Source organism: Mauremys reevesii, linkage group 6 (assembly GCF_016161935.1).
Source record: "Mauremys reevesii isolate NIE-2019 linkage group 6, ASM1616193v1, whole genome shotgun sequence".
NCBI lineage: Eukaryota > Metazoa > Chordata > Testudines > Geoemydidae > Mauremys > Mauremys reevesii.
In genome coordinates, this window is record NC_052628.1 from 78,505,846 (window position 1) to 78,527,670 (window position 21,825).

The 21,825-nt window shown below is 42.1% G+C and overlaps 1 protein-coding gene across 4 annotated transcripts in view; it reads left to right on the forward strand.

Annotated features, from left to right (window-relative positions):
* Positions 1–1,277: 1,277 nt before the first annotated feature.
* The window catches only part of ROR2 (receptor tyrosine kinase like orphan receptor 2), a 241,939-nt gene continuing 221,391 nt past the window's right edge, over positions 1,278–21,825 (forward strand). The window contains exons 1-3 of one of the 4 annotated variants that reach the window (XM_039544636.1): positions 1,278–1,329; positions 4,030–4,126; positions 4,265–4,346. The gene's annotated coding sequence lies outside the window, so the exon portion shown is untranslated. The other 3 variants (XM_039544637.1, XM_039544639.1, XM_039544638.1) reach the window with 3 other exon arrangements.

Sequence of the window (21,825 nt, forward strand, 5' to 3'; positions counted from 1 at the left end):
ACTGCCCAAGGCAAAAGGTCGCTTGACAAGGCCAAACATAGGCTAAACTGTGTAGACTGAGGGCTTTCCCTGGGCTTGATCATAAAATGCAGGAGCTAGGGATTCATTGTTTGCAGCAGGGGATCTGTGAGGCATCAAGCAAATAAAACAGTGGTTACTGTGGCCCTGGGAGGTAGAAGAAAGATAGCTTCTTTTGGACACAGCACTTGCTGCAAAGGCAGACTTGAATTTCAAAATACGTCTTCCATCAGAACAAGTATTTTACTATTATTCAAACATCCAAAAATGTGCTAGCTATCTCATGCTATAAAGTGAAAACATTGTTCCCACTCTGAAAAACACTCAATCCAACTTCAACATGAGACTACAAACATGTGTTACAGACAGACAGACATTGAAGGGTGTGGGGAGAGGAGAGGAAGACAAGGATGACAATTATAAGCCTGTAGGGTTACTCTGAAACAAACTTCTCAATGATTTGATTCCCTTTAATAATGTTGCTAGGTTTGAGTGTGATGAGGTAAGATGATGGAATGGCTACTAAATACAGTCAGTCATTATAAGATCTGGATGAATGCTTAAAAACAATTCTGCCATGATTTATGTTAGAATTTGTAAATGAATTAGCTCCCGCGGCAGCGCTTTGAGAAGTGCGAGTGTGGTCGCACGCGAGCGCTGGGAGAGAGCTCTCACAGCGCTCCTGGTAATCCACCTGCATGAGGGGATTAGCTCTGAGCACTAGGAGCACAGCTCCCAGCGCTTGGAGCCTGTCTACACTAGCGCTTTAAAGCGCTCAGATTTGCTGCACTCAGGGGGGTGATTTCACCCCCCTGAACCAGCAAGTTAGAGTGCTATAAAATGTAAGTGTAGACAAGCCGTATGTACTTTGTGTTCATTTTGGGTGAAATTCACCCCAGAGTGGAGGGTGAGCACAAAGCCCATGCTTTTATTTACACCTTATTTAAACCCTCATTTGAGGGTTTTAATAGGATTTACGTAGGACTTTTTAGCCTGCTGCTGGCCCTCTGCATGAGAGTGAATTTTGCCCCCAGTGAATATTCTAATAACCTTGGAAACCATGAATATTGGAGAATATTCACAGAAAGCAAACTTCAGATTCCAGAGTATTCGCATGGGGACTCTGATTTGTAATAGAACAGAAACACACCATGTGACTTGTGTCCAATCAAAATAGCTCAGATTTGTATAGCAAAGCCTCAGAATGTTCACAGACAAGCTATACATCACAAACCATTAGAAATTATTCAGAAAAACGTTTTGAATAACAAATTCCTGAGCTGTTCGCAGATACTTGGTGAACAGAAAGAGGTGAGCAAAGAAACTGTTACGAAAATCATTCCCCCATATCTATACTGCTACTTTTCAAAAAGGGTTTTAGTAAGCAGTCTCTAAATACATACATGGGTTCTCATGATACCAAGTTTTAAAATTGTCTTAATAGGCATTTGTATGGTAGATTTGAAAACTGTTCTTATCTGTCTTGTCAGTTCTTGTGCTCAAGGTTACAATTTGTTTTTCTTCTGTTGTTTTTTATTACTTTGCATTTTTTAAATGTCAACATAAAAAATAATTTGAGAGAAGTTAACTAAGTCTGTTCATTTTTGTAAACCCCAGTTCTTCTGCTTCTTACCCCTCTGTCATTCTGTATTGATTGTTTGAACACTCTAATTCTATGCACATTAGACACAGATGTATGAACACTAAAGCAGTTTAGTTCTGACTGTATAGATTGTGAACTTTTTTTCCAAACTACTCTTATGAGTTTGGAAGTGTAGGTCTTTGTATTTATAATACATTATATAATGTAAATCCATGCGAATACACACACCTGAACAAAACTTTCCCTTCACATTACTCAGCATAGACAATTTGATTGTGTTGAGATCTTTCTGAATCTTATTTCTTCCTTCTTCCCTTTTCAAAGTCTTTCCCCCTCTTCCCTTTATGAGAACTTTCCAGGGTAGGCACTAAAAAAATATTAAATGTCTAGAAGATGTTAAGCAAAACAAACATATTTGGAAGACATTAAGACATATTCAAATAGGGATTCAGTGATCCCTACTTCCCAGCTTTGGAGGCAGGCCACCTTGGCAGGGCCCACATTTGTCTGGGTGGCCTGGAGCAAAGGGGAGCAGTGGAATTGCAGAAAGTTGGATGGCTCTGGATCTGTGATCACCCTATGCAAATGTGCTAGTGTAGATTAAGCGATGGGTTGCTCCAGCGAGTGCTCTAAAAATAGCATGGATGTTGTGGCTGCAGTGGAGACTCAGGTGAGCCTCTTGAGCTTAGGCCTAGGGGGTTGGTTGGGACTTGGGAGAGTTGACTGCAACTGGCCCCAAAAACAGCTCTCACGTACTGGGCTACAGTCTATCTCGGGAAACAGCCTGCAGGCCTAAGCTTCTCTCCTCTGCTTCTGTGGCACTTAGCTATGCTGCAAAACCATATGCCATCTGGTCCATGAAGCCAACCAACACTGGATGTTCCCCAGCCCATAGAGCATGAGCTTTCATCACAAAGGAGACAGAGAGGGAGAGAGAGAGCAAAAGAAGGGGAAGGAAAGAAGGATGTTTGTGTGGGATGTTTGTTGCCTTTTAAAATAAATAAATAAATGTATTGAAGGCCAAGATTCAAATATGGACACCTAAAGTTGCTGCTTCCATTTTATTATATTCGGCATAATGGTATACATACACACACACTTTTTTAAAATTGAAAGTATGATAAGAATATGTACATCCACATTCCCTCCCACCCACAACATACATAAATCTAAGTAATGGCGGCATTAAATGATAGCAGCTGGATAGACAACAATGCAGTAGGAATAATTCTGTCATTTATTTTGAAATAGCGGATCCTTGTTTCCCATTTCCCACTCCCTTCTGTCCAGTTTTTTGGTCAGTTTTAAAATAACTATTCAAGGCTTTCTTAATATAGTCTTATTGTATTAAGGTTGTGACCAAATGGAGTAGGATCTTTTGTTTTATTCAGTGCAACCTAAAATCAAGTAGGTGCATCACATTCAAGTCATAGGATTTTTATGAGATGGTAACTTTACATTTCTTGTTAATATTCTGAAAAAAATATAAATCCTAGTCTGTTGTTGCTTCAGAGGTAGTTTCTGACTAAACTGTTTTGAAAATTCTGTCTACACCTTTAACTCAGGCAGAAAACAAGTAATAAGTGATCACTAAGCTTTCATAACATAAATCCTGTTTTAATAAATTTCTAATACCTAGTGAAGTTATATTTAAAAGATGCTGGATTCTGACCTGTTAAATTCATCCACTGCTTGCCTCACAACATTCTCCTGGAGGTTAAGCGTTCATGTCCCTTTTCACCAAAAATGCATCAAGTTATTACTACTTCCGGACAACAGGACATAAAATTTCCAAATCATGCTTTCCTATCGTATCTGTGTGTATATGTACTCTCTCTAGGAATAACAAATAGCATCATTGGTGTAACTCAGCAAATCAAAAACAGTAAGGGGTCGTTTAATTTGTAATTTAGCATTAATAATGTCAAGTGTATTCAGCATCTTTCATTCAAAGAGATCCTAAAAACCTTTGAAAAATAATTCCACAAGCTATACATATAGGAATCACTTCAATCGCCATTGAAATTTGGCTGCTACTGGGGTAAAATGTGACAACCATTTAATGATGCAGCAAAACTACTAACAGTATAAGGCAAGAAGTGAAGAAAAAACAGGTGAAATCCTGGCCCACTGGAATCCCAGTTTTGCCATTTACTTTGCTGAGGCCAGAAATTCACCCACCTTCTGTACTTAGCCCTTGTAGGGTTTTACATCTTCAAAACTGTAGTAGTTAGCTAACAGACTAACCTCACAAGCCCCCTGAGAGAGAAATAAATTAAGAGCTGTGTCTGAACCTTAGCCACAGATTTATTTATCCATCCATCCACTGCATCCATAGTATCTGATAACCTTTGAGAATGTTCTGATTCTAAGCCAGACTTTGCAGCTGGGGTCTATCTTCTTTACAGATGAGAAAACCAAGACCCAGAAAAAGATTCTCTTTAGAAAGCTGGGAGTTGCTGGGTCCTAGACACATATGTAGTTCACTAGACTAGGCTGACTCAGGTAAGCATCAAAATTAACTTCTACATCCAATTGCAAATATAATTGTAATGGTTCTTTGATTTTAGCCCATTACTTTCTGTTCATTCTTTAGTTCAAATCAGAATAAAGGTAATGAAAGCTGCACTTTTTACTCTTCAGAAGGTGTGTCACGGATAACTGAGAATTAGTCTTTGAGGATATGGAGAAATAATGGATGTTGGATGATTCTGCTGAACAGAAGGCCAGTATATCATCAGTATATCGATCAGCATAAAGTGTACAACAGAGAGTGCAAAAAGCCTAACTAGTCTAACAGCTAAAACTGAGAGAGCCACATTTCTCCCCTGTGGGCAGATGGTTATGTTTTTGACCCAGTATAACTTCTTTAATCATTTAGATATACAATGGATTTGAGAAGGCTCCAGATGGAGGCTGAACCTCTGACCCTTTAACATAAAAACATCTATGATACCAATTACACCATCTGTTGGTCATAAAACCACATTCTCTATCTTTTCTTGGCTTTTGTGCTATACAAAAGCTGAAGGGTGATATTTGGGACTGTTCTAGTTTATCCATGCACTGTAATGCAGAACACATTTCCACACAAAGAGCGAGAACAAAGCACAATAGCACTGAAGTTCAATTTACATTCTCAGTCAGTGAAAACAAAAATGAAAATAAAAAACAGTTGTCTACAAGTCATTATTCATACCCAAACTATGTCTTCAATTGTACTTTTTCCTCAAATGCCTGTGGTGAAAAATAAACTCTGAAAAGTCCTCTCACACGCGCATGGCATCTGTAGAGCAACATTCTGTAGCTGCAGTTGTAGGTCCACAAGCCATTTCAAGGCCTCCTCTGTGGTGCTATGGATATCATCCATTTCACCGTAGACTCCATATTTGGGGCACTGTTATGATACATTTGATTTTCTTACCACAGTTGTACGAATGGAAGCCTTTGATTTTCCACTTGTGTATCATGTAGCTGCATCTTCCATGGTTTGTTCAGATGCAGTTCAGTGTGGTCCAAAGTCTCCCAGGCAGACATTGAAAAGTCCTGGATAGCAAGAAAGTCTGTGATCATAAAAGAAAATATGGGACTGAAGGTTACACAGGTAGGCCATGTTGGTAGATGGCATGCAACTGATATTTTTCCTGCTTTTTAAAGATGCCTTTGTTAGCCTTGTATTGATGATTCGAGACAGAGGTGTGCTGTGTAATGCCTGACTAGAAAACACTGACATGCTACAGATTCAGCAAGTCTGTCACAAGCTCCCACAAAGCCACTCTAGCTTCACATCCATTCCATCCCAGTGTATAGCATAGTCTCAAACAGTGTCTGAAAGACTCAAGAGGACTTTGAGAAGTGGCTGGATGAGAATCAGGATCCAGTAGGTGCCAAGGCTATATCATCTGAAACTTTTTGAACTGAGATTGCAGGAACTGATAGTGAAAACATTTATGTGCTGAAGATAATGATCAATAGAGGATGCTTTTCTAAATTATGATCATAAGGACTTTAAAGCATTAGGATATGGCATAGCACCCTCAAACCTAGGAAATGAGAAAAAATCAGCTATTAGTTCCTAATGGATTTTGAAGGCACAGCACAACTTTTCAATTGTTTAGCGGCATTATGTTTCCAATCAGTAGTACAGATTTTTTTTTCTCTGTGTTACTTGTGAATTTTAAACTGTTTTAAATAGCAATAGTCACTTCAGTTTATGCTATTTTTCTTTGGAGTCAGTGGCTGTTCTCAATGTTAAACTAGGTATGAAAAAGATCAGCCTGGAATACACATTGCTTTATATTTCAGTGTGGAGGCCAACAGTTACTTGGAACAGAAAGTAATGATGAAAACAATGTGGTGTCTGTTGGCAAATATTAACATTTTAGTGCCCAGTTACCACACCTTGAAGCTAATCCTCCACTGCCTTTACCCAGGAATGATGCAACATCCATTGATGCAAAAGCAGTATCACTGTCTTCATCTAACATGGAGATGTTAGTTCACATTAATCCTGCTCTGGCACATGTCCAACCTGGGGCAATGTGTGGAGGTGCTGTGCTTTATGGCCAGGTAGAGAGCCCCACTGAACTGTTCTTTAAGGATTCTTATGCTGCAGCACTAGAGTGCCAAAATGAATTACCATATTGTGGTATACATGGTATAAACACAGCAAACAGGGAAAACGTTTCTTCAAAAAGATTGGAGGAAGACTGCAGCAGTCCAGAACACATGAAAGCTTGTCAGCATCCTTTTACCTTCCAGACTCCTGAAGCAGAAGACAAAGCATTAGGTAAAACTCAGGTAAACTATACTGTTGTTAATTGTTATTTACTATTTGATTATCTTTCCCAGAAATGATACATGAGGAAATGGAGAGAATTTAAAGGTATAAATCTATACAAATCCCCTTATGATAGGGAAAATTGGGTAAAATACACTGCTGATGTAAGGCCTTTGAGTACAAATCCATTTGGCACACGAGGGATGAATTTGGCCAATTAATAGAGCAATGGAGCAAAGCCATAGATGTTGGAGCTAAGACAAGGAAGAATAAATTAGTAATAATGCATGTCAAGGAGTGGTTTATAATGTGATAACGGCATGGCCCACATGCATTGTCCTCCTGCCCCTAGAAACTATGACGATAAATGAACATACTGTTGCCATATATTTTATCTTTGTCTAGATACTAGTATGTGCCATCAAATAGGATGTTTGGTCTTTGTGATGAAAGATGGAGAAAGAACACAATAAAATATAATAGAAGGAATTTTGGCCCCAATTTTCAGAAGGCTCTCAACCCAGCCTCCATTGTATGCATGCATTTTCATACACAGATTTGGCTAGTTCAGTACCCTGTGCCTATGAACTGAAAAATTCAAACACTCTGTTTATTAATAGCCTCCATCCTGCTGACAATAGCATGCTATTTCTTCCTCACTCTGCTTGATCGTCTATGCAACCTTTGCACTACGAAGCATTCCATTCTCCTCCATATCTATGCTGGGAGCCTCTGATCTCTTTTGTTGTGGTTCTACTGCCACCTAGTAAAGCACTCTTTCTCTGATGGCAGCGCCATATCTGTGCTAACACTGCCACCAGTCTTCAATTCTGAGCCCTCCTCGTTCCTTATCTCTTCCTTCATTTAATCTCTACATTTAACTACCAGTTTTATACTGATCACTCAACTGTGCATGTCTCTGTCACTATTTGTGTCTCTCTTGACCATGTAAACTTGTGGCTTGGGCTCAAATCCTGCTCCCACTGAAATCTATAGAACTTTTACCATTTATTTAAATGAGGCAGAATTAGGTCCTTGGTTTCAACTTCTTTCAGTTAGATGTCTTGAAAACAGAAGTGCGTCTCTTGGAGTGCAGGAGTGAGGGAAGAAGCATCTTCTAACAACACTCCATTTCATCTATCTCACTCCTCAACGAGGACCTCCTATTTTCCTCCATTGCCGTTTAACCGGATACCAACAGTCACCCAGAACACTCCTCCCTTCACCTCTCCTATGTCTTCAGATACAGCTGTTATACGTTTCAAATCACTGCCTCTGTGTGCCAAAATTTCATCTCTACATCTGCTGAAATCCATGCCTTACTTTCCATTCCCTTTTTCATTATTACTGAAACTATGACCTCCTGAAGTGCCAGCTCTCTGGACTCCAGCATGTGCCAATTGCTACTGCTTGTCCTCTCACACTTACAAGAAGCATGACCACATCACCTCCAGCCTCGTATTATTCTTCGGGTTTCCCATTCATTTTAGGATCCAAAGTTGCTTTCCTTGTTTCCAAACCTTTCCATGGCTTTTCTCCAGCCTATCCCAAAGAACATGTCCCCATACCTCTCTCACGTCCCTACTGTTAATCACAAAGTTACTTACATTCCACACAGATCTTGTTTGTTGGGTCTTTGTATCACAATGTGTCCCAGATTTGATAGCAGGTTGAAGTATCCCTGTACTATTCCCCTTTCGTTCCTTCTACTCGCAAAGGGTTTGATCTGAAGTCAGTGGAAAAACTTTTACTGATTTCAGTGGCATTTATGTCAGGTCCCTATAACATTGGTCCCCTTTCTTTCTTTTCTGATAACCTTCCCACAGAGTTAACGCAAAAGTGTTCTCTTCTACCATCTGCAGTCTTCTTATATCTCATCTCTGTTTTTTATCAAATTTTATCCCCAAACATATTTTCCTCCTTGCTCTTCATTCTATAATTTTCTTTGCCTCTCACTAATGGCCTTATGAATGCTTTGTTTTAATTCAGCACACAATGAGTGAGATCCTTACCCTACTCTGCTCCTTTTTCACCAAGTTTAAGGGCCCTAAAAGCCCAAGTTATGGGAATGATTCCCCCAGTGCCTGCGCTGCAGAAGACAACTCCAGGCTAACCTCCAAGCACTCCCTTGCAAGCCCTGGCATAGCTGGCAGGGTGGAGCTACAGTATACAGTGTTGTTGAGATTCTAGTCAGTTCTTCTGCCACCCCTAGGACAGCCCGGGAGGCTGCTGTAATTTAGCTCCTAAATGCTGTCTAAATTATGCCAGCAGCTACCCAGGAATAAGATTATGCAAAAATAATACCTTAACCCCTGCTCTGCCTCTAAGATGTATAGCACAGAATCTTATCCAGTGCCTTGATGCAATTGTTTTGCAGTAACTGTATTCCCTGTCTTGTATTTAATTCTATTAAGCATTTTTGGGATACAGTTTATGAAATATACTGCATTGAACTGTTACTTGGTTCCATATATTTATCCCTGCCTCCCCGCTCCCATACTGTGGCTCTCAAGATCTTAAAGCTAATCAGAATGAGATCAGGTGTAATTCTAGGGCATGGAGGAGGCTTCACCTTCTGCTGAAAGAAGGAAGGATTTTCCTAGAGAGTACAGCTGATCTTCCAATTAAGGCACAAGATAGGTGATGTGGATTCTATTTCTGAGTCTGCCATAGCCTTTCTATGAGAGGTTGGGCAAGTTTTTTTAAACATGCCTATACCTCAGTTTCCTCAACTGTAATAATAATTCCTTACATCATAGGCTGTGTTTTGAGGTTCCATTCAGACATGTTTCTAAAACACTATGAGAACTTCAGAAGCAAAGAGCTATATACGTGCAAATTATTGTAGTGAAAGAGGACTCTATTGTCTTTAGTTAGCCCTTCATGCATTGTCTGTGCTGTGTAATTTAAGTAGCTCTTTAGATCACTCTGGAAAATAAATTACTGCATCTGAACTCCTCCATGGGATCTGATAGGCCTGTTTAAATAGGAAATTGGGATATCATACGTAGGCATTACTAATAAAACTTTATAGGAGTTTAAATATGGAAGTTTCTTGAGAGGCTTATATACACCTCTACCCCGATATAACGCTGTCCTCGGGAGCCAAAAAATCTTACCGCGTTATAGGTGAAACCGCATTATATCAATCTTGCTTTGATCCACCGGAGTGCACAGCCCTGCCCACCCGCTGGAGTGCTGCTTTACCGCGTTATATCCACATTTGTGTTATATCGGGTCGCGTTATATCGGGGTAGAGGTGTAGTTGTCAGTATATGTCTTGGACAGAAAAGTATCTCCTAAAGTTTAAAAAGTCTAAACTAGTTGCGGCATGGAGCAAAACTGATAGAATTACTTTGCAAATATTAATATAAATACATTCTCCACCATGGAAAATAAAGTAAGAGATGTCCAGCTAAATAGATGCGTATTGGAAATAGTTCCATTCCTCTACTGCACATTCTTTATGAAGCTCACTGCCATGAAATTTCTATATATGGTAGTCCTAAAAATATATTAACTTCATTGTTTAATCCTTTTGGTGGAAGGTATGCATGTTTATGTTTATATAGAAGCTGGTTATATTACTTTTGTTAGACATGTCCGATTAGAATTTGCCAAGAAGATTGTAGGGTATTTCCTATGTGGATACTAAATTTCTCTTTATAACATTTCAGATTTATATTATTTCCATAAGTTTTCAACTTTATTCAACTCTTTGTTTCAAGTCATTACAACGAATTTGAGTTGTCATTGTTCAAGTCTTCTTTATAATATATTTCATCAGAGTGTAAAATAAATGCAGACAGCAACAGTGTTGGACCTTACATGCCAAGCAGATAACACATGGTTTGAATGACAGAGACACGCCATTAAGTGTGGTTCAAGTTGAAATTCTTGCATAGTTGTTGTAGAATACTCTGATACAAATCTCCATCTTTAAAGCAGCTTCTTGATTTTAAATGGATTTTTTGGAGGCTATATCTTTCCATTGATGCAGGCATGGAACTCCCATTAGTATTAAACAGACTTACTGGAACCAGAGGTTCAAATCCTGGCAGGGTTATATTGACTTTTCATCCTACTGAAGGCAAATAAATGAGTCCCATTTCATTTATGATGGGGAGAGAAGGGAAACAGGAGGAAGTGGAGGTGTCTTTTGGCGAAGACCTTAAATGTCATTATCCTGTACACACTATTATGAATGCTGAACATCTTATGACTCTTTTGTTAAAGGGATTTGGTCCAGAGTCTCTGGCAACAATTGCTTCTTCCTCACTCCTGCTGGGAAATGTTCTGTATGCCAGTTTGCACAAAGAGGTGTCTGCATTTTAGTAGTGCAATATGTACTATAGTAAATGCTGGGATTCTTCAAGCTGGAAAGCACTATAGAGATGTATGTTGCTATTATTTGTTACGTTAAAGAAAAATTAAGGTGGCAGTTAAAAAAAATCAAAGATTTCACCAATGGCATTAACTCAGCCTCTTTGTACATAGAGAATTTTTTGTGTGCTAAAGGTGGTGTATAAATTTCTGAAGTGTTTTTTTATTATTATTAATCCATAGTAGCACATGCATGTTTATACTGCTATAGTTTGCTTGTTCAATAACGATCCAGTCTTTGGGTAGGTTAGAGTGCCCCCAATCCCCTAGTATGTTGAGCTGGCTGGCTTGATAGCACCATAGAATATTTGGAACAGCTAGTCCATCCTGTTTAATGGGTCTATATAAAGTGTCTTCACTCACTCAGTCTTTTCTAATTCCATATAAATTCTAACAGCCTCTGTATTCCTGCTAGAGGATTATCTGGGGTGATTACAGAAAGATTTTGAAACAAGAAAAATGTTCTTGGCAAAGTGTTCATTTTGACTGTGGCTGTTATTCCCAACCAAGAAATTACATACTTCCCCCAACACTCCAGATCTGTTCTCAATTGATGAAGGAGTGGTTTGACATTTAAATCGTAGCGCTCTTCTAGGTTGTTTGATATTTGAATTCCCAGATATCTTATAGAATTTGTTGCTCATTTGTACCCATTAACTGGTTGGCTTCTGGCTTGGGTGCCTGCTTGCAGCAAAACCAAGCACCACAGGAAGTCTGCCTCATTTTACATCCTCTGATGGACCCCTCGCCATCTATCTCACTTATTATTAGGCTTTTGTCCTGAACTTAGCCCTATGGCTGGGTTATTGATAGTCCTTTCCTCTTTCAGGGTACTAAAGAGTTCAGTGATTTAGGAGACCTGTAGCCCTAGCTGAGTGGCATATAGTCCCTGTTCCCTTTATGTGTGGCCCACTTGTTCAAGGCCTTAAGAAAATTCTCTTGTTGGGTTTGGTAGGGGAACCCACCCATTCTCTGGTTCCGGGCCAGGACCCTGTATAAAGTCATTGGTGCTATCTCCCCACAACCCTTTAACGTGTCCCTGGCTGTTCCTCTGGTTCAATCCTCTAATCGTCTCCTCCAAGGTCCTTGTTTCCTGGATGATTACTCACAGCCAGTTACTACTGAGAGTCTCTGCTCTTGGTGTTTCCTCAGCTTCTCTGGCACACACCGGGCTATAGTCCAAACTGTCCTTGTAATTTTCCTCCTTAAGTCAGGAGTTTCCCCCACCACAGGCCAGCTGCAAAGTTTTAACCAGCTTCACCGTCAGCTGACCCCTTTTTCCAATTCATTCTCCAGCTTGGAACCTTCTCCTGATGGTGTCTGTCTTGCTATGAGGGAAGAAGAAGTGTATATGCTGGTCCCTTTCCCAAAGCTCATCCCAATTGGTTGGGAGAAGGGAACCTTGCCCTACTCACTCTGCAAGGTTCCTATTCCCAGGCCCTTAAAGATACAGAAGCAGGATTCCTTCCAAGCACTACTTATTCCCAGGACCAGTTCATCTCTCCCCCTATACCCTCAGCCTTTGTACATCAGCTCACTCCAGACTCTTAAAGAGGCCATGCTCCTTATCATCTTAAAGTTATGAGCTGACCACTAGGTACCTTTCCCCTTAGAGGAGCAAGTCACCCTGTCTCATTAGACAACAGTTTTCTGGGAGAATTATCAGAGTCTGGTAAATTTATAGCTAGATTTTGCATAATTTACTTTAAATCAAGATGCTTTCCCAAAGTGATGATTTCTTTAGATACTAATTTTAGGGAAATATTTGGTACAGATTAAAATAATATTACCTCATCTGCATATAAATCTATTTTCTGATGGAAAATGATTTTTTTTCTCCTCCATTCACTTATTATTCAAACACAGATGATGATATCTTGCTTCCCATACATACAAAAATCATGTTCAGGCTGTGACCAAGTATTAAAAAAAGTCAACCCAGAAGGTGAAAGTTCAGGAAAGATATGAACATGTGGAAAAAGAGGTATGACAAAGTGGGGATTTTCTCATGTTATGTTGTATGTGAGCCTATGTAAGTTTTACTGTTTTGCATGAATACTGTGTGTGCCTCAGTTTCCCTGTGAGCTGCACCAATACCTCGGTGGTGGGAATAGGGGTGTGTGACTTTGGCTGAGACCTCTGTAGCAAGTGAGGCTGCTCCAGCTGCCTGCACGAATGCTAGTGCCTTTTGTAACCTGAGACCCAGGAGGAGGATGCAACCAGGTGACAACCAGGTGACTCTTTGCCCAGGAAGCGAGACAAAGAGAAGGAGGAGGAGCAATGTGGGTGTCTGAGGTTGGGTTGCTGGAAGCTGGCAGTTTGCTTGGGGGGACTGGAGGAGGGGGAGTCCAGGGCTTCTGGCCCAGGACTCCCCAAGATGGACTTGGCTGAAAGTCACTGATTTCTGTGCTAACAAGTTCTGTTCTACGCTGTGTTCCTGTCAAATAATAAACTTTCTGTTTTACTGGCTGGCTGAGAGTCACGTCAGACTGTGGAGCTGGGGTGCAGGGACTTCTGGCTTCCCCAGGAGTTCCACCCAGGCAGACTTGCTGCGGAAAGTGCACGGTGTGGAAGGGGATGCTGAATGCTCTAAGGTCAGATCCAGGAAGGTTGAAGCTGTGTAAGCTTCTTGCCCTGGAGACAGTATGTTCAGAGAGAGGAGGCATGCTCCCCCAGAGTCCTGACTTGCTTCATACAGAGTAGTTCCAGAGCATTGCCCAGTGACTCTGTGACAAGAGGATTACAATGGAAACATTTTTACAACATTAACTAGGGTCTCATCAGCAGCAAGTAGAACTACTGAGGGTTTAGTTGTCAGAGTTTTTACTCAATCGTGAAAGGAGTAAAGGGCAGGGCTGGTGCAACCATTTAGGCAAACTAGGCGGCTGCCTAGGGCACCTAAAAGCCCGCTCAGGCGAGGAGGTAGAGTGGAGGTGAGCGGGGGCTGGGGAGGGCACAGGAGGGCCACCCACAGTAATGGGGGGGAGGGGCGCACAGGGGAACCGCTCCCTGCCCTAGATCACCTCCACTCTGCCTCCTCTGCTGAGCACACAGCTCCCGCTCTAAGTCTCCTCCAATCGGCGCCGCAAGCCTGGGATGGGAGGAGAATTAGAGCAGCGCCAGTGTGCTCAGTGGAGGATAGCTGGGGCGGGCTCCCCGGGCAAGGTTAGCTGCCGTGGCAGGGGCTCCTTGGGCAGTGTTAGCTGCCGGGGAGGGGGGCAGGGTTAGCTTCTGTGGGCGGGGGGGCTCCCCAGGCGGGGTTAGCTGCTGCGGCAGGTGGGGTTAGCTTCCGTGGGGGGGGGGGGCGGGCAGCTCCCCGGGCCAGGTTAGCTGCTGTGGAGGGAGGGCTTTCAAAGGCGGGTAGCTGCTGTGAGGGGGGGCTCCCCGGGGTGGGGGAGTGGGTTAGCTGGGAGGGGTGGTGCAAGGTGGAAGTTTCGCCTAGGGAGCGAAACTTCCTTGCACCGGCTCTGGTAAAGGGCTAAGGCCAGGTTTCCTCCCCTGCTTGGTCTTGCTCAGATTGTGATTCTTGTTGTAATGGGAGAACAGGAGCGACTTGCCCAATAGTCCCACCTGTGAGCAAAGAGAGGATGCAGAGGGGAATAGAGTGTCAGGAGCCCTAACTTTGCCCCCACTCCTGCCCACCAAAGTAGCTGGTCAGGTCTCAGGGAAGAATAAGCTGCTCCACAAAAAGGGGGGAAGTAATATACTTCTTTTCCACTCTTGCCCAGCCCCTTGCAGAGAAAGGAGGCAGCAGGGGATAGTTTGTGACTCTGAGTGACAATTTATTGTCTGATCTGCTCGGATAAAGCAGCTGCTGCCTTCCCTTACTCAGGGCAGATTGTGAAGTCACAATTTAGCCCTGATAGACAATACACATCATTTCTGTAACTGCTGCTTGTCTCTGGTCTTGCTGCTTTGTGAATGAAAGGGGCAAAGATGTAAAAGGAGCAACAGAAGGGAATGTGAGTGGCAGAGGTATCCTTAGAGAAGGGAGAACTTGGAACAGAACTGTATGTTTACTAACTGCATACATTTAATATACAAGAAATGATAACATTTAGACATTTGGGACTAAATTAATTGCTGGTGTAATTCCATTAAAATCAATGGCATATCAGTAGGCATAAAGCTGACTGCTTTTGTCTGCAGTTGCTCTTTCACCTTAGTCTCTGTACAAAGTAATTTAAAATAGCTGTTCAGATTATTCTGGCTCCACGATTGGGAAGGGAAACAAGAACAAAGACAGAGTGTATCTTTAAGTGAACTGAAATTTATGGTTTCCTCTCGCATATCTATTCTCTCTGAGTCATATGCTTATGTGGATTGCATTGTTCATAGACAAGGGGAAAGTAATATAGTAAGACAAAAGATGAAAATGGACAAAATAATATGCTGTAGGTAAAACTGCAAGAGGAGAACCGGTAGCCAGCAGATCCACATACAGTAAAAAGTTTAACATTTCCAAAAACATATAAAATATATTTATTTATTTAAAAAAACCTGTTAGATATAGCACTTCAGAGGGGAGATTTTCAAAGGCACAGATGGGAGTTAGTCACTCGACTTCCATTTACTTTTAAGTGAAGTCCTAATGCCATTGATGTCAGTGGGTGTAACCAGCTGCACAATTTACTTTCACTACTGATGCTGTTTGTGTACTTTTTGCATTTCTCCTTAGACAGTGAAAAAAAGATTAGTCATCTTTATTTCTGCACATATACCTATTCTTGTCAATTTCAGAGGACTATTTAACTAAAATTCAAGTGTGAACAATAAATAGTAGGAGTAGAGGAGGCTGTGGGCTAGATAAAAGTGGGTGGAATGAGATGAGAGAAGAAGAAAATGTGGCACGGCTTCCGCAAAAACATCACAAAACCCAAGAAAAAGCACATCAGAAAATAGACTCAAATCCAACAGCACTTAATTGCCACAGAAAACAGCAACTATGACCAGCTTTAGTTTGTGTGGATGTTCCCATTCCTGTGTCTTCTGTGTCTTCTTTGATGTTTATCCATGTTGCTTTTGCTGTCTTATGTGTGCATACCATGTGTGCCCGAAGGAGCAGGGGAAATTCTGCTTTACCATCCAGCTGATCTCTGACTGACAAATCCACATATTGAACTTCTTTGTTTGGCTGGGCTTGTCACATGTTCTGATCACTTGCAGGCCACCACACCCATTAAAAGTTACTACAAACTTGCTTTCTGTGGCATGATCAATATTAGATTGCAATTCTTGTTTTTTCTTTTATTTTCTCTTGCACTTTGCCACTTGTAAAACTTTTTGGGAATGTCAGTTAGCTGGATACCACAAGCTATTTTTTCCAAATCTGTGGCCTACTTTCATGGGCGGCAGGTTTGTAGAAATTTTGGTGGTGCCCAGAACCTGCCCAAACTCCGCCCACCAAAAAAAAACTCCTCCCCCCCACCTGCCCAAGGCTCTGGGAGGGAGTTTGGGTTGGGGAGGAAGTCTGGGGTGCAGGATCTGGGAGGGAGTTTGGGGGATGGAGTTTGGGATGGGGCTGGGGATGAGAGGTTTGGAGTGTGGGAGGGGGCTCAGGGCTATAGCAGAGGGTTGGGGTGTGGGGTGATGGCTGTGTGGTGGGGCTGGGGATGAGGGGTTCATGATGCAGGAGGGGGCTCAGGGTTGGGGCAGATGATTAGGGTGCAGGGGGATGAGGGCTCTGGCTGGGGCTAGGAATGATGGGTTTGGGGTGTGGGAGGGGCTCAGGGCGCGAGAAGGAGTGTGGGGGGGGTGAGGGCTCTGGCTGGGGCTGAGGGGTTTGGGGTGTTTGGAGAGGCTCAGTGCTAGAGCAGAGGGTAGGAGTGTGGGGGGTGAGGGCTCTGTCTGAGGCTGGGGGGTTTGTAGTGTTGGAGGGGGCTCAGGGCTGGGGCAGAAGGTTTGGGTGTGCGGGGGGGATGAGGACTCTGGCTGGGCTGGGGATGAGGGGTTTGGGGTGTGGGAGGGGCTCAGGGCTCGGGCAGAGGGTTGAGGATGTGGTGGGGGGTGAAAGCTCTGACTGGGGGTGTGGGCTCTGAGGTGGGGCAGGGCTGGGGATGAGTTTGGGGTGCAGGCAGGCTGCTCTGGGACAAGGGCCAGAGAGGAGGACTCCCCCCAGCCCTTTCCCTGCCGGCAGCAGCAAGCTCTGAGGGAGGAACCCCTCATTCCCACCCCCCCAGCAGCACACTCACCCCCACCACTGTCACTGCAGGTGCTCCTAGGGCCCCCCTCAGGTCCAGGAATCTCCCTCGCCTTCCCCGTGGTGGGTGCCGGGGGGTGCTGCGTGCGCCTCCTCCCCTGCTGTTGCCCCTGACTATAGCCTCACTGGGGGTTGGGGATGGGGCTGCCTCCTTGCCCAGCATGGGGCAGGAGTGGTGACTGCGGGTGGGGGGGGGCTGTGATGGTGGAGGGTCCCGCCAGAAAAGGGAAGGGTCTGAGGTGGAAGGGCAGGCTCAGAGTCAGTCTGCCCTGGCAGTGAGTTGGGAAGGGGGGGCACTAGGACCCTGTGGCAGCAGTTGCTGCAGGGAGGCAGCATGGAGCTGCATGGAAGAGGCAGGGATGCTCTGCTCCCTCCGGGGCCCAGGGACATGCATGGGGCCAGCAAGGGGGTTCAGGGGACACTCGGGGGAAGCACGGGGGGTGGCAGGTGGGGCCAGAGGGGAGACCCAGCCCCAAACATTGGTGGAGCTGGGCCCTAGGGCTCTGAATATTGCTGGTGCCCGGGCACCACGTGGGTATATAACTCGCCGCCCATGCCTACTTTGATACACCTTTACAAGACTGGTCATGTTAGGTCTGTCATCTGGAGACCTGTCTCTGACTCCTGGGAGCAGACAACTTCTTATTCCTGTTTGATGTGGTTCGGAGTCACAGAGGAACAGATTTTCAAAAGTGCCCATCATCCTCAACTGATGCCAGACTTTGAAAAGAGCTCAGGTCCCATTTAGGCACCAAAATAAGAGTAGGTCAACACTGCAATAAAACACCTGTGGCTGGCCCAGATCAGCTGACTTGGGCTGGTGGGTCTTGGGCTGTGGGACTATAAAATTGCAATGTAGAGGTTCAGGCTCCGTCTGGAGCCTAGGTTCTGACACCCTGAAATGGGGAAGGTTCCTTTGAAACTCTGGCTCTAATTGTGGGTGCTGAGCACTTAAAATCTGGCCTTGAGCGCCTTTGAAAATTTGGTTGTGTGTGATCGTTAAGTTGTAGAGCTCCTGTGCATTAGTCAATACAATTCCAGTTAGTTTTACCATCGCTCTTGTATATCATTCCATGTATCTAGATCTCTAACAGTCCTGACCCTGTACCCACCTAAGTTAGGAACAACAAAAGTTATTTTTATATTTCAGTTTTCTTTGTGAGAGAAACAAGATGATCCAATCATTAGGGTACTAGCCTAGGACTCGTGATGCAAGTTCCTGCTCTGCCATAGCCTTCTTGTAGAACCTTGGGCAAGTCACTTAGCCTGTCTGTGCCTCAGTTCCCCATCTGAAAAATGGGGATAAAGAGCACTCCCCTACATCACAGGGGTGGTGTGAGGATAAATACACTAAAGACGGAGATACTATGGTAATGGGGGCCATGGAAGTATCTAAGATTGGTAGGAGTCTTTCAGTACAATCAACAACTAGTTATAGTGGGAATCACATTAAAAAGAGTATCTTAGTTATTTGTATTTGGGGGGAGGAGGATTAAAACAGACATTCATTCTTCAGTGAAATCTCAGGTGTACCAGGGATGACTTTGGCCCTAAATGGAAATTTTTTTCCAGGTTAGGGCACTTCAATTTTTTATTTGCCCTTATTAAAGAAGCTTGATCTTACACTGTGTTCAGTTTTGAGCATCAGCAAAGAATTCTTTGTTTGCACTGTTTGTAGTAATAACTGACACTGAGGGGATGGAATGAAGCTTTTCCCCCTTTTTCAATTTTTCTGGTTTTATGAGTGTCAGAGGGTTCAGATGGCAAAATACTACTCAGAGCGTTATAATCCAGATCACCTACGGATTATGAGGGTCAGCTCTGTCTCTTTGAACATTTCTGGAGCATACTTTAAAAAATAATAAAAAATTGTATTTGTTTTATTTTATTTTTTAGGAAGGGGAAATGCCAGACATATAATGTGTTCACTTTTAAATATATCACTTCTAATGACATGAATGCTTGTTAGCATGTTGGCTGCATGAGACTGACCATCTGTGATCAATGTGGTATATTTACATCGGTGAAAGAAACATGGGGACAGTTGCCCTGTGTGTGCACTTGAAAGAGAGGGCGGAAGAGAGAGAGGGTGAGAGATTCCTGCCATTTTTTTTCATTATTTCTTTTGTGCTAGCTTACTAATTAGTGCAAAAGAGTGTGTGTGTGTAATATTTAATGTACAATCTGTGTAATCCTCTATAAAATATGTGTTATATATATCACTATTACCACTTATGTAAGAAAAATGCTTTCTAATTAACATAATTTTTCCAGTCTCATATTTTGGTTGCTATTGAGAACTGTTATTTCTGTGTCTCCTTAAAACATGTGGGAAACCTGAAAATTGACTCTGAATAATAGGCACATTACATAGAGCATAGTTCATAGTGGGTGAAATTCATAAGGCCTATATAGCACTCAAGTCCTCTGCTGACGGCTTAAGTGACACTTAACTGGTACCTAGACCTTGAGCTGACCTTCTGCACAGGGAAGAATTTCACCCAGTTTGTTAGAATGAAGTTTGTAAAGTTAAAAATATTTACATTTCCAATGTGGTAAGAAATTCATCTCTCTCTGAATTTTACTACCACTAGTAGCGTCTTCTGAACACTTTAACATAAAACTAGAGTTTTGTTTTCGTATGTGGCGTATGTTTAAAATATATTAGTACATAATACTGCCTGTATATTTTTATAGCTTTATACAACTTTTATTTTGGAGGTCAGACATGCTTAGTCGGGGTGGGGACAGGTTGTGTTTAGGAATGAGGGGCCAAATTCATCTCTAGTGAAACTTCATTGATTTAGTTGAATTATGTGGTAGGTACTTGCCAACTGTTTAATGAAAACTACAAATGAAGAGCTAGGGGTTGATTCACCAAGCCTGAGGCATAGAAGCAATCCTTTCCTGTGCAAGTAGTCTCATTGCCTTCAGTGGGCCTAATTACATGAGCATAAATATCGGGCCCCTAACCAGGCATTGATTTATGTAGTAGATTTAGTGCATGAATTAGATTTTCTCTGGATTTTGGAAGTGATTATGGGATCATTGAAATTTTATGAACTGAAGCCCAAGCCACACCAGAGCTCATAAGCCTCCTTAAAACATAGTTAATATAGGACGTAGACGTCAAATGGTAAAAGGAATCTGTTCAATTTTTTATCAGATTCTCAAATAAATATCACCAACTAGCTCCACCTACTGCTTTAAACTGCTCCTATCAGGCACATTTTCAAACCATTTGGTCATGCAAATAAATCCATGCACAGATCTTTCTTAATTAAATAGCAAGAGAACAGTTTCGGACCATATGCTAAAGAACACAAGTGAACTCTCTAATACTTTAAATTAGTAGGGTGAGCAAACCCAGAAAAAATGTACAATTGTCCACCATTTTGTGCTTGCTGCACATATTTCTTGCTATACAGAGAGGGAATTTATACTGTGGTTTCTTATGTTTAGGCTCTGCCAACTGATTCTCCCTGAGCATGCAGCATGCTCATAAGTGGAATATTATGAAACCATGTCTTTGAATGAGACCTAAATGCTTGTTGCATTAATTGGTCAAGTTTCTCTGTGCTTGTTTCCTGTGTGAGATGGGAATAATGATATTTCATTTAGGTTTCCATCAGAATCTGATCAATCGCTAAATTCAGAGTTATTTGGATACAGGAGCTTGTTTCAGGCCCACATCCTAATTAATTTGCAAGATGCTTTGAGATCCGCAGATGAAAGGCACTGAATAAAGGCGAAGTATTGTTTATTTATGTTATTATTTTATTTATTATGGGGACATGCATAATGAAAAGCAGTTATACATGAAAGTAAACACATTTGGATTTGCTCCTTCATAGTGTATATAACAGAGAAAGCTAAACTGCATAAGCATAAAATATAGGAGGATTTAGGTTTTATAGGCCTTCAGTTGACTGGTTTACCTTAAATTGGGTTTAAAAATGATTTAGTTAAACCAGTGCAAATTCCTATGTAGATACTCTTAGAGTGACTTAGTTTAAACTGAATCTTAATCAATTTAAAGATTAAATAAAACCAAAATAATCCTGGTTTAAACTGAAATAAGAGTGTCCACACAGCCTTTTGTACTGGTTTAACAAAATCAGTTTAAAATACAATTTTTAGTTAAACTGGTGCAATTTTCTTTAGAGGTAGTTCATTCTCAGTGTTGACTGTTCCTTGATTAATTAATTGATTAAATTCAGTAAATATATTATCCATAATTGCTGTCTACATAACAGTCATTGCATCTAATTCTGTAAAGTGTAAGGGGGGTGTGGGAGGAGATTGGTATGTGTGTGGAAAAATCAACTTCTCCTGCAGTAAAACCCATGGGAGGAGGTTCTGGGAAAAGAACTCTCTGCTAGGATGCAGTTAGGAAATTTTTCTACATTGTTTTGTCTAACAGTCTTACCAGATTCTGATCTAATTTACACCAGAGTGACTTGACAGGCTTCAGAATCTGTCTCCATGTTATAAGCAAGATGGGTTTAGTGTGAGACCTGCAAGGGGACAGGAAAAGAGTTAAGGTTGCTTGTGTAATGCTCACTGCATATTTCCATATTTTAGAATCCTTTTATTTTTGAGACAACTACAGCGTTCTCTTACTAGCTTTTTCTTTTAAGTAACTGAAAGGATAGTTACTTCAACTATTTTTAATTACTTATTTGTGCATGGAAAAAATATTTTTACAATGGAACGTAGTGGACAGTTTTGTTAAAGACATAACATGATGTTCGTCCATCGTTATCGATGAAAACCTCAACAACTCATTCGTTCAATGACCGGGCTCTGTGTGTCCGAAGATGATTGATCAGTCCGATTCGG